Below are 14,557 nucleotides of genomic sequence, written 5' to 3' on the forward strand. Positions count from 1 at the left end.
TAGAGATGATTTTATGGTAGCATAAATATGTAGCCAGTACCTGTAAAGCATACACAGAAACAGGAATATGGTCAGTACTGCTGAGACTCTTTTGGGAATATATCCAGAAGAAATTGCAGCTAAGAGTGAGAGTAATCAACCTAAATCTATTTTTTTTCCATAGTACAGACAGAGCTATAGATTTGAAAGCTGACTTTTGACTTACTTTCCTCCTCTTTCTAGAACACTGTGACCCATTTTCAAAGCTGACATGGAGAGTGGCTGCCTGTTTGTCTTTGCACCTATTAGACTTGCTCTCCGAGGTGTACTTTGGAGCTTACGACAACTTATTTTAGTCTATTTTTCACTCAGCTTAGTGCCTTTTTATTTAGAACACAAGCCTACTTGATGTGATTAGAAAGCAACGGGCATTGTGCTGTTATGCTAAAGTGATTTTTCATTTATCCAAGGGCCTACAATGACAGGTAGGCAGGCTACGTGACCCTTTTGACTGCCAAGACAAATATAGCACCATAACTGCATTGCAACTGTCCTCCCTGTTATGCCCACTGTTCCTGACTAGGTGTCGAGGTAGCAATATTTAATTGATAGCAAGGTCTGGTCTATGGGTTTGCTCCTGATTAGGATAGGAAGAGTTTGGCGCATTACCATCTTTTTCAGAAACATTTTTTAAATGGTTCGATTGGGTGTTGTTAAAGAGAAGTAAATTAACATACGGGAGAATATTTTGACTTAACAATACCACTGCCGCTGGCATCTAGAAGAGAAATTCACTCCATCGCTTCCATCATTTCTTCCATCTGTCTTTTAAAAAGCACTTGATCGGGAGCAAACTGAACTGAACTGAACTTCCTTATGCTGGCAAGGGCTGAAAGCACTTGGAATAAAAGTGCTCATTCTTGGACTGTTCTCGCATTTTTCTGCCCATCTCTGGTATTTCCCAGAACGCTACAAATACAGCTCGACAGGGAATTGTCTGACTGAGGGAGAGCAGGAGGGTCCAAATGAACACTTTTCGTAGGAACATACACATTTTGATAATGTCTGTGTTGGGAAATAGTTTTTTAGATCCAGGCAGGAATGTGTGGTTAAAACTAGGGAAAGAAGGGACCTGTTCAAGAAGAACTAGTAGCTTTCAAATACAGGTGGTTGTAGTTGAAGTTCTTGCCTTTTATATTTTAGGGGATTATTAACTGCCAGGTCACTCTCTGGTTTGTTTTACAAATACAGTTAAAAGAGGAAAAAAAAAAAATCGGTAGGCTCTGTCTTGATCCTGATGCAGAATTTTAAACATTAAACAAAAAAAAAAAAAAAAAAAAGCTCACCTATCATCCCACTCACTATTGGGATGATATCTACCTTTGGGTGCACTGCTGTCTGTGAAGAACTCCAGGCATACAGCATGTCCAAATGTAATCTTTAAAGAACATTGGGTTTACAGTTTTATCATGTCATTGCATAAGACATTTGCACTGAAGTGTTCCCAGAAGCACACAAGAATATGCCTAACAGTGATACCACATATCAACTGCACATTTAAACTGAGAGCTCTTTGAGGCTGACACTGTTCATTGCTTTATGTTTCAACAGTACTTAGCCCAAAATGACTCAGTTCTGGCTTTGGCACAAATGTTAAACATGCCTTTATTATCTTATTAATAACAAATAACACTTACAGATCAGGACTTTATTGAACGATGTTCTAGACAGAGACATAGTTTTCATTTTACTGGATGAGGATTGATGTCTGAGAGTATAACACTGTCCTGAGAACTTGAGTCATCGAGCAGAGATCTGCTGAGATCACACTTGACACTATATTCAGCCTTTGAGGCATAAATCAGTATGTATGTGTAATCTTCATCACCCTTAACCTGACTGAAATGAAAATATTGCACTGCTTCAGGCTCCCTACAAGTGCAGTGCAAGCAAACAAGGCCCAGAAAAGACAAACGTCAATCACGGGAGAAAAAAGAAAAAGAAAAAGAAAAACAAAAAACAGAGGCGTAAAAAAGTCAAATCTTATCAGAAACTCTTAGACTGGCATTTCTGGGCACTGTGTTGGACAGCCGTGGCCTAGATGCTGTCCTGGAGACAGACACTTACGTATGATGGGATCTGTGCAGACTTTCATCTTCACACATTGGTTCCTTCCACCCTCCTGTCATCTGGGGTCACCTTGCAGCTCCAAGGCACCAAGGAGCTGATCCCAACCTAGCAGCAATGGAGAGGGCAGTGAACTGAGCTAAGCAGAGCACCATAAAACAGAAAAAAGCGTCATCTTCTCCCCAAATTTCACACCACTTATTGTTTCAGTTGTCTTTCACACTGGGTAGGGATGATAGCATCATAGAATTGCTATGGTTGAAAAAGACCTTCAAAATTGATGGATCAGCATTGACCTTCAACACCACGCTTGCTCAACCTGGTCCTTAAGTGCCTGCTACACCATGTCCCCAAGGGCCTAATCTGCACGTGTCTTGAGCACTGCCAGGGATGGTGACTCCACTACTTCCCTCGGCAGCCTGGTTCAGTGCTTCACCAGTCTTTCTGTGTTCATTTTTTTTCTTAATATATCCAACTTGAACCTCTCCTGGAGCAACTTGAGGCCATTTCCTCTTGTACTATCTATAGATAGATCTCTATCTGGAGAGGAGATCGACTCCTGCCTCACTGCAGCCTCCTTTCAGGTAACTGTAGAGACTGGTAGAACATGCTGGAGCACCTCAATGTCTTTCTTGTAGTGAGGGGCCCAAAACTGAACTTAGTATTCAAGGTTTAGGAGAGGAAAAGAATGGTAGAAGACAGAGATACACATACAAGAGAGGACACCAGCAGTGTATATAAATGAAAGAAAAATTACTAATAAGAAGAAAGCCAAGAATACGTCAAGAAAAGGAGATAGGCGTGGTTATAGGTTTGTGGTCACTGAAGAGTGAGAGCTTATTTCTCTCGAGGACCCTGGTGCAAAAACAGCACAAATGAGACTGGAATGAGGCCTAAGGGACAGAATAAAAAATAATAATAATTAAAAAAAAAAGTAATTAAAAATTTCAAGTAGAGATGGAGACAAATGACGAGCAGATTTAAAAAAAAACAGGCAATTAAAATAACGTAAAGTTTTTTTTAGCAATTCATAATTATATTGATGGATAATGACACACAGCAACCTAAATGCATTGAGCACAAGTTAATTCAAATTAATTTATCTTAAAATAATAGGTAATCTGTATGTTGATAACATAATTATGATGATGATTTTCAAATGTTTTAAAATTATGTCATTTCATAATTCAGTGTAGGTGTTTCATTGTTTAATGTATTTTGCTATTTATATAATATTTTCGTTGTCATTGCTTTCCTCCAGTAGAAAGTCTAAATAATCAGCTAGTACCCTAAGATATTTCTTACTGTTCTACAGACTGTAAAATAACTCAATATGAAAATACTAATCACTCAACACATTGACAACTGTGATTAAACCTCAAATGAATGCTGTAATACAATAGAAATGTGTTTTTATATTGAGATGTCTAATTATTCCCTGGAAGAAAGAAGGCCTATCCACCCGAGGGAAATGCAGGGGGCTTCGAGGGGTTGACTCTGCAGTCATACTTCAGTGCGAAGCACAAAGGGAAATACACAGACGTGGTTACAAAATTTAGCTGTAATTTTTCAGGGGCAAATTCAGGCTCTCGGGGAATTTCTCATTCTCTGCAGGGGCTTCTCAGCATCGTTTATTGGCTGCTGATGCCCGGTGGCCTGAGCCTGTGCAAGTTCCCAGCTCCGTTACCGTGTGTGACCGCATGGGACCAAGGGTCCCCAGAGCTGCGTCCCAGGGCTCGGGGTCTGTTCCTGCCCTGGCTGTGAGCACAGACAACCTTTGGTGGTAACTGCAAAGAGCTGAGGGCTCTGCATGGAAACACAGCTCTTATAAGCAGAGTCTGATACACCGAAGAAGTGTTCTGCAGTCCATTTTGCTGAGAGTTAGGTGGACTTCAGAACTTTGCAGACTTGGACTATCATTAAAATATATCATTTTTTCCCCCCCCCGTTACCTGCATTTTGTTTTTTTCCTTTCAAGCTCTTCCTTCATTCTCTTTCCCTTCCTCCCTCTTGCTCTCATCTTTTTGGTTTCATTCCTCTCGCTGTTTTGATGATGGGTACGTCACATCTGAAAATTAATTAATTTCTGGAATTTATTTCAGCACACTTTGTATAAATAAAAAAGTACAATAAAACTCCACTGGGATGAGCATGATAACAAATAAGTGGTGGATCTAAAATTGTAGAGCCCCAGTCTAATATTTAGTAATTTTTATTATATATTTGGGTTAAAAATGGAAAACAACACCCGCAATGGGACTCCCTTGATACTTGGTGGAGTTTTGCTTCTTCCCTAGCAGGGCATAGAGGTAATTTTATTCTAGAAGCTTTTGAATGCTTTAGAAATAATAGAAACCAAGTGGGAAAAGCATATTCCATATTTTAGTTCTGACATTCTCATAGAAAAGGATATATAAAAAAAAAATTAAAGATTCAAAATACTTGCCTGTGATTCAGTACCGAAAGAGTTTCTGGTGTTTTTCAGAATTCCCCTGAGACCTATAAATGCTTCTGTGCTAGAGGTACCCATTTTAGCTATATTCACTTATGCCACTTTATCAAACTAACGAGCCATTGAGTGATGCTATTCCCAGRTTCAACTCTACTGGGGAGGGAAAGTAGAAAACAAAACTGAAATCTAGACAGAATGGAATTCCTAAGAGTCGGGACAACTAGAATTTATTAATTCATACACCGCAAAGCTTACCCAAAATAATCTTCTTTTAGGTTTTCTCTATAAATCTYTCCGTCTTTCATAAAGTCTGCGCATATAGAAAAGACTGCAACATTTCAGCACAAGCAATAGGCATCAAGCAACAGAGCATCTTTATTGGGTTTCCTCTTTACACAACTGCTTGTGCAAAGGGCCATAAAGAAGCATGTATTACTGTCAGATGACAGTAAGGACTTCCACTTATATCTTAACTACTCAAGATTAAACCTTTCTGCCTTTTTAATTAAAAGATTTCTTCARTTAGAAGAGCTGATGATAGATAAAAATGAAAATTCTTTTTGCATTGTATAATTGTACATCACTTATTAAATACCACATCCTGGACACTAGAGCTGTAGCTTGCAAAAGAACTCTGCTAATAATACATTTTAATACATTGTGTATACACACATACAGTTATACATTTACATGTGTGCATGTGTGTATGTATATACACACAGACATACATACACTATATATACCAATATTTTACAAAAGCATCACAGGACATTCCCGAGATAGGAAATTCTATTTGCAGGCCTCTAGACCATCATTTGTACCTGATTAAAAAAAAAAAAAAGAAAAAAGAAAAAAAAGAAAAGGGAAAAAAGAAAAGAAAAAAGGAAAAAATGAAAAAGAAAAAAGGAAAAAGAAAAGGAAAAAGAAAAAAGGAAAAAGAAAAAAAGAAAAAAGGAAAAAGGAAAAAGGAAAAAAGGAAAAAGGAAAAAAGGAAAAAAAGGAAAAAAGGAAAAAAGGAAAAGGGAAAAGGAAAAAGGGAAAAGGGAAAAGGGAAAAGGGAAAAAGAAAAAGGAGAAAGGAAAAAGGAAAAAGAAAAAGAGAAGGAAAAAAGAAAAAAGGAAAAAAGGAAAAAGGAAAGGAAAAAGGAGAAAAGGAAAAAGGAGAAAGGAAAAAACAGGCAAGAAGAAAAAAGGGAAAAAAGAAAAAAGAAAAAAGGAAAAAATAACAAAAAATAAAAAGAAAAATTAAAAAGGAGAAAAATGAAGGAAAATAAAAAAAGAAAAAGAGAAAGAAAAAAGAAAGAAAAAAATGAAAAAAGAAAAAAGTGAACAAATATGTGAAAAAAGATGACCAAGACGACAAAAATAAAAGGAAAAGGAAAGAACAAAAAAAGGAAAAAGAAAACATGTGAAAAAAAGATGACAAAAGAAAAAAAGAGAAAAGACAACAAAAGATGACAAGGAAAAGGAAAAAGGATGACAAAAGGAAAAAAAGAAAAAAGAAGAAAGAAAAAAGACAGGACAAAAAAAAGACGTTGACAAAAAAGAAAAATCAAAGAAAAAAGATGACAAAAGAAAAAACAAAAAAGATAAGAAAAAGACAAAAGATAATAAAAAGACAAGATAAAAAAGACTACAAAAGAAGAAAAAAAGAGGAAAAAAGAGGAAAAAAGAGGAAAACAACAAAAAAAGATGAAAACAGAAAAAAGTCGACAAGGTAAAAAAAAGATGACAAAAAGCGATGACTACAGAAAAAGAGACAAAAAAGACAACAGAAGAAAGACGACAAAGACGATGACAGAAGAAAGACGACAACAGGAAAAAAAGACGAAGAAAGACAACAGAAGAAAGATGACAGAAGAAAGAAGATAAAAGAAAAAAAGACAAAAAAGACAAAAGGAAAAAAGACGAGAAAAGGAAAAATGATGAAAAGGAAAGGAAAGGAAAGGAAAGGAAAGGAAAGGAAAGGAAAGGAAAGGAAAGGAAAGGAAAGGAAAGGAAAGGAAAGGAAAGGAAAAGACTTTGACAAAAGAAAAGAAAAAAGGCCCAGAAAATGAAAAACAAAAAAAAATAACAAAAGAAAATAAAAAGAAAAAAAGATGACAAAAAAATAAGAAAAAAAGAAAAAAAGATAAAAAAAGGTGACAAAAGACGACAACAGAAATAAAGGTGAAAAGAGACGACCACAAGAGAAGAAAGTCAATGACAAGAGAAGAAAGTTAATGTCACAAGAAGAAAAAATATAAAAACAAAAGACGACACAAGAAAAAAGATGAAAGAAGAAAAGACACAAGAAGAAAAAAGAATAAAAGAAAAAATCAAAAAGACAAGAAGAAAAAAATAAAAGAAAAGACAAGAAAAAAAAACAAAAGGAAAAAAGTCAAAGAAACAGGAAAACAAGAGAAAAAAGATGGGAAAAGAAGATAAAAGAAAAAGAGATGAAAAAAGACGCCAACAGAAAAAAAGACAAAAGAAAAAAGAAAGAAAAAAAGTAAAAATAAAAGATAAAAAGAAAAAACAAAAAACAAAAGGAAAAAAGAAAAGAGAAAAAGAAAAAATATGACAAAAAGATGACAATGGAGAAAAAGTGAAAAAAACATGACAGATGACGGCAATGGGAAAAAAAATGAAAAAAGATGACAAAAAGAAGAAAACAAGTGGAAAAAAATGAAAAAAGATGGCAACAAGAAAAGGAACAGGAAAACAGGAAAAAAATATAAAAAAGAGGAAAAARGTAAAAAAGAGGAAAAAGGTAAAAAAGGAGAAAAGAAGGAAGAGAAAAAAGGTACAACAGAAAAAAAGATGAGAAAAGGAAAAAAGAAAAAGGAAAAGAAAAAAGATGAAAAAAGACAATGACAATGGCAAAAAGATGAAAAAGATGATGTCAACCRGGGGRAAAAAAAAACAAAAAAAGAAAAAACAGAAAGAAAAAATAGAAAAAAGCAAAAAAAGTATCAAAGTATTATTTCTTGAACTCACTGTTTACGCAAAGAAAAAGAATTAATCCTTCTGAAAGAAGGATTTAGCTTTTTATGTGGGTTACCATTCATATAATGGCACAGGAAGTTTTTGGTACTTCATTTTCGTGGGCCCTGAAAGCATCATGAAAAGGATAACAAACATGATGGGTGACATCTGAAGTTCCTTTGAAATGCTTTCTCTATTCAAAAATCACAGCTAGACAAATATTATGAGAACTTCAACTAATGCTCCTTTTGATTTTCCAATTACAGCTTTTTTGATTGAGGCCATATTCGCCATGGTCACATGTGCTTTGCATTCTAGGAATCCTGAACAATTTCATTAATCTATTACAAGGCTTCCATGAATTTCAGTGTTTCAGCATATTCATGGCATGCAAATTTTAAGTTTGTGTTCGAAATCTGGACTTAAGAGTTAAGTTTATTCAGCAGAGAAACCAAAATATAAGCAGAAAATCTTCCCAAAGAAAGCAGAATATCAGATTACAAACAACATAGTGTCATTAACAAYGATGGACTAAAATGCTGCTCCACCAAATTGTTTTCTGAACTTGTATGTTGGAAAATATGATAGATGATATTTCAAAAATAGATAAAAATGAAATATCTATTGGATACATAAAATACTAACACACGTCTATTGACTGACTAATCTGGAAGATCTTACAGGAGTGATAAAATTACTGTATGATGAAAACAACCCTTTCTTAAGCTGAAATCTTTTGAAGCAAATGGAATCTGTGTTCCCACCCAGTTTTCATGATCTAATATAAAACATTTCAAAAAATAAGTGTATATTTTATTTGTTTTACTTGGAAAATGGAATTGGAAACATTATCTGAAGCATCTTACCTTCTCTGCCTTCCCCCTTGAGGACTGGTGTAGCTCTTTCAACTTCCTCCAAACACGAATTTCTGAAAAAGCATTTGCATGGGTGTTACTGTCCAGTAGAGGGTGGTATTTGGTTGTATTTGTAATTTTTTTTTTTTCTGTTTATATTGAACCACTGATACAATTGAGTATACTTTGAAATCTCTTTCCACACATTATTTTATTTTGGGTTCATTAGTGTGAAATTCCATTTTAAATAGCATAGCCCAGCTCTCAAAACTTCAATGCCAGCACAAATTCTTGCTCAGCTATATTAAGCAGAACACCTAACAARTTTAAATTCCAAAGGTCCTTTTCGTCTCCTGACTAGCTCCTACCTATATCTTATAATATAAAGGTAACTTCAGGTAATATAGCAGCTGTTCCCTGGGGTTTTCATCAAATTCTCATGAAAATGAGATGCATATCTTGTAAGCTATATCTGTGAATGTTCACAAAGGAAAAGAATCTCTGAAAAAAATAAAACACACTGCATGCAAGATTTAGCAATTTTGCACTTTAAAATAATTGGGGTATCATTGTCTAATTGAATAGCCTCCATCTCCTTGGAAATGAATATTTTTATTTGCATTTTGCATGTCAGGGGAGGCTGAGGGGGAGAAGAGAGGGAGCTTTGCAGAGGGAGCACAACTGTGGGCAAACACCAGGTAGAGGAGGTCGCCCTGCCCAGGTCCTTGTCCCTGTCTCCTTGCAGGACGTCTACACCAGTCAATCTACAAGGCAGTTTGCATAAATCCTTCAGTGACCATATGTGTGTAAAGGGGGGACCGTGGGCACTTGGTTCATTCTGGGTGGAAGGGTCAGGAATCACATGGAGAGTCCAGCTGCGGGCCTTGGGGACAGCCCCAAAGCCACCCAGGTTGGTCCATGGTAATTTCCTGTGGATACAGCTGTGCTGAAGTGTGTTTTACCTACCTTCTCACTGCTGGTACTCTGCATTATAAGATGAGGGTTATCAGACACACCAGTTCATGGCTTCCTGCAGAAATAATGTGGTGTTGGGTTCTCAAGACTAAGGTCCATCCTTAGTTCTTGGTAACCACTTCCAGCCACATGTTATTTCTGGACGAGGAGATAACTTATTCCCCCTATGACCAATCACACTTCATTCTTTATATATTATATATTATTATTATATTATATATTATTTATATATTATATCTACTTCATTCTTTATATATTATTCTTTATATTCCAAAGTGTCATGAAATAAGACTTACCCCGCACAGTAGGTCAACCTAAGGTTTATTCTCCTCTTGGCCTGTTCATCCAGAATTGTCTTTTACGCAAAATGATCTTTTTGACTCTATTGATATATAAGTTGTTCAACTTCAGGTCGAACACCCTAGGGAGAGGGCACAGCTGAATGGGAGCAGTGGTGAAGCCAGCAGGGCAATGAGAGGTGCCATGGAGAGCATTCCTGAGGCTTGGGGACAGAGGGACAGTGACCATATCATAGAATCATAGAATGCTTAAGGCTGGAAGGGATCTCTAGAAGTCATCTAGTCCAACCCCTCTGCACACGCAGGGTTACCTAGAGCATGTTGCACAGAGCGCATCCAAGCGGGTTTTAAAGATCTCCAGATAAGGAGACTCCACAACCTCTCTGGGCAGCCTGTTCCAGGGCTCTGTCCCCCTTACWGTCAAGAAAGTTTTTCTTGAGATCTTGCACGACCAAGTCTTTCATTCATCCTAAAATTCAAAAAGACCTGGACAGTCTTTTGTTACCTACAATCCCTCATCTTAGATATCTCCAACATTTGAGTGTGACAGTCAAAACAGCTGTTGTCCACCCTTTGAAAAGTATGGTTTTATTGTGGATAACCTACTCCCCATGCTCAAATTTAAAACTGTCACTGAATTAGATCTAGTAACTTCTATAGGCTTCCTACTTATGGATATATAGCAATCATTCATGCTATAACCTAGAGAATATAACCTAGTTGCACACACATTAAAGCATGAAATAGTTTGCAGTTGTCCTTTACTTTTTGAGAAGATGCTCTTTCCTATTTTTCTTGATGATATTCTTTGAAATTCAGACAGCTCAACTTCATGTGGAACATTTCATTGAGGAACAATCAAAAATCCCTAGAATTCACTGGACATGCCAGTATTTGCGTTAAGAACGTCTCTTATTTATGTTAAGCAAAACCTGAACTTGTACCTGTTAAGGTGCCTTTGTTTTGCAGTTTGCATGGCAGCTGTTGTGTGCAGTAGGTAAAGGAAAGGTTTTAATTAAAATTGACATTGCTGTGCCTGGTGCTGCTGGTGATAGCACTGTTGAGAAGTAGCACAAAAAAGTGTGGAAGTCCATGGAAAGAATTTGCCCTCCTGTTTGCATCCCACATAAATGTGCTTTTCAGGTTCTCAGCAGCCCCACGCAGCTCCCTCCCCATCCTCTATTCCCTTTAAAGCTCAGCCTCTCCCTGCCATTGGACTAATGATCTTCCCAGGAAATCACTGCACAGCGTAGCTACGTGGAGTGCCCACAGTGGCTTGGAGTCCCTCTGCATTCAGGGCTWTGCTGTAGGAAAGGGAATGCAGGGAGACACCAGCGATCCCTAGCTGTCATCCAACCTCATGTGATCTTCATTAGCCTAGAATTCCTTAGGTATGTTGGGGGCACTTAACCTCATCGCTAAGGTTGTGCGGATGAAAGCATAGCTTAAATCTACATTTTCTCTAAATCTACATTTTGCACAATCAGCCAGTTAAAAAAAATAAATCCACATTAAGTGCCCATGGTTGCTACTAGGAGGTAGGACACTAGGCAAAATGACAAGTTGACGAGGTTTACATGAGGATAGGATACCAGACTATGGCCTGAGCCAGTAGCAACATTAGTGCATTTTTATATGTTCTTATGCTCTTCATAGTACAGGCAGAAACAGAAAGACAAACCTTGCCTGAAGGGATTTATAGCACATCAGATCAAAAATCCAGTGAGCTAGCAGAGAGAAAATGAAGACAGGGAGCACAAAAGAGAAGTTTCACATTTTCTTTCACATTTTGTGTTTTAAAATTGGACATACAACTGGTCAAAATTCTCCAAGTCTGCTCTTCTCCCTATCCCTAATCCCACCCATTTGGAAATGGTGCTATAAAGTGGAAAGCAYGTACGGGACCATGAGCACTCCAGAGGCACTTGAGCAATCCTTAACCTAACGACAYTGTTTAGTCTGTAGCTGCCACATCACGCCGCAATGCTGGGAGCATGGGGATGGTGAACAAAACACAGGGTGATTCCTGCACATCCCTTCTGAGATCTTCAGGATGAAAAGCACCAGATAAATCAAGGTGTTTTTCTCTTAAATGGGAAGTCAAAAAGAAAAAAAAAAAGAAAAAAAGAAAAAGGAAAAAAAGGAGGACTTTTCTTTATAGATGAAGTGCAGAACTGATGAAAGCAGAAAAATAAAATACAACAAAGGGTGACCATCACCTATTATCACTTCATTACGTATTACCTGTGTGACACAAGCATTTCGCGCATCAAGCGGGATCAGAGCTTCACTGTACAAGGTGCTGAACTAATACAAGACACAGTCTGTCTCCTAAAAGCCTTGAAAAGCAACCGTAAGATGGCAAACAACTAAGACCATATGGACATGTAAAGCAGTAGTAGGAAGCAGGAGTCAGTACAGCAGTTCAACATGACATGAGTTTTGATCTGCTTATGAGCTGAATGGATTCAGGCTACAGTTGATAAGCTTATCTTGAAGTAAGACAGAAGTTCGGCTGCTGAAATTCCTACGGTTTCACTGTCATTATACAGCTGAAAGTCAAGAACTGTCAAATTACATGAGTAATAGCTATCCATATTTAATACAGGGAACTGTTGACAATTGCCTCTCATCCCTCCCTTCAGTGTACGAGCTCCACAAAAYGGTTAGGAATGATCAGGCTGAATATAGGCAGAACTACGGGCACATACCCACACTGCAGATAAGAAACTCCCTGTGTCTAAAGTGGAGAAAAAGAACAGATAGCAGCAAACATAAAAAAACAGAGATAATTCTTCCTGGACCACAGCAAGGAAAAATGCTGGAGATTGTGCTGACACTACTGACATTACAAATACTACGAGGCTAAGGATAATGCAGACTAGACTTTTTCTCCCCGCCCTGCTTAGAAACAATCACATTATATCTTCTTATAAGATATGAGAAAGATTGTTATCTGGCGTAATGAAAACCAAATGACGGGCAGATAAACCCAGTAGCTGTTTATAAAGTCTTGTACGGTATTCTCAATGGTATACAGATAAGGAAATCACATAATTGAAATGGCTACAAACAGCATTAAAAAGGCACATAAGAAGAAAATAAGGAGATCAAATGCAGAATACAGACAAATTCTGGGTTAGAGCTGGAGGAGTTCTTATGGAGCAGGTTGATTTCTCATGGGACCTGAACACCTACCTCTCCTTTGGGCATGTGTTGGCTGGCACCCTTTGGGGGTCCCCTAAGAGCCTCATTCCTCCAGGGCTCTGTGGCTTGTCAGGGGAGACACCCCAGCTTTGCCATGTGTTGTAAACTCTTTGCCCTTTAAAGTCCTCAAGGATATCTTTGCTTGAACATCTCCAGAAAGAGGATATGGAAGGCACGAACGGCTTCTTACTGCTCCCTTCAGAATATTGAAATACCCAGTCTTCTTTTCTTGTCTAAGTAAAYTCAGTAAATAAATGCTTTACTGCTGTAAAGACAGCTGCTTTTGGGGTCAAGATTAGAACCCACCATTCCACTCATTTCAGTACCCTTTCTGAAAACAGGGGTCTCTGTCAATTATACGTGCCAGATTTTCAGAGGGATTAAGCAGGTAGAGATCGTGTGACTCCCCAGGGAATTCCAAATCTAACGTTTGAAAATGTKGAGAATTTAAATATATATACACTTTTTTTTTTTTTTTGTGGGAAAATCTCAGGATAACAATAGGAGTTGCTATCGTTCTGTGAGTTGCTTCACTGCCCACTGCCTTTTTCTTAGGGTGAAGCAGTCACAAAGTATACCAAAATTAGGAGAAAGGCCTTTTATTATGTACAGTAATTATGCTTGTTTTCATTTATTCTTTTCAAAAAGCAATGTATTTTCTTAGCTTTCTCAAGTACAGATTTACCGGTAAAACATTTCTAATTGTAGGCAGCAAAGCAGCATAAGAGTATTTCTTCTTTGAAGCAGATTTAAACTGTAAATGCATTGTTATGGTGAGATTTGCTAGAGTTATCAGATCTCACAGCCTAACACAAACCTAAGTAAGAGAACCTGTGTTGCACATTCCAGTGCAACATTTCAAAGGGGCTGTAATTCAGGTCAAAGTGGAAGTCCTTACACTGCAATAATCTTCTTTCATTAGAGAAAAAAAAAGAATTCAGCTGGACAAATGAGCTAAAATCAGAAGAAACTTGAACAAACATCTCAAGCATTAATCATTTATGTGGAAAGAGGAAGGAAATCATCAAAATAATTGAGCAATTGCAGACAAATATCACAATGCCTTGTATTGCCAAAAACTCATCATTGGAAATGTATACGTCTGATTTCCAAGTTATTAATGAAACAAAAAGGCATCTACAATAGATAAATAATACATCATATGGAATTCACACAGTCTATTTATAATAGAGATCAGTGACACCTATCAACTCGTATTAAATCACATCATGCATATTTTGCCTAGTCTGCACTTTGTCAATCTCTGCTTCCTATTTCATTGCTGTACTAGTTGCATTTAATGAAAAAGTAATGCATAGACCAATTGAAAGCAAGTCATTTAAAAAAACTGAGAAAAAAAACACTTAAAAGATCAGTGAAGATCAGCTATATTTATATACATTAATGCTAATAAGACTGCATCACCTTTTACAGACTTTAATGAGTGAGTTCTGATGTTACAGCTGTACAGTAAGTGTTTTGCCTACAAACTGGCAAATCACAATTATATGATGAATCAAGGTCATACAGTGAATCAATGGCAAGTTTGGACCAGAATAAAGGTATCCTACCTTCCAAGCTGTAAAAACTGAATTATCTCTTACTTCTGACCTCTGTGCTAGTGCAAAACATGGGATTAAGCGGGTTCTTTAAATAAGTAATTTATTTATCAGTTCTTACAAACCTCACCATTAAAAC

This window comes from Nothoprocta perdicaria, unplaced genomic scaffold (genome assembly GCF_003342845.1).
Source record: "Nothoprocta perdicaria isolate Ctin4 unplaced genomic scaffold, notPer1 scaffold_3, whole genome shotgun sequence".
Taxonomy (NCBI): Eukaryota; Metazoa; Chordata; class Aves; order Tinamiformes; family Tinamidae; genus Nothoprocta; species Nothoprocta perdicaria.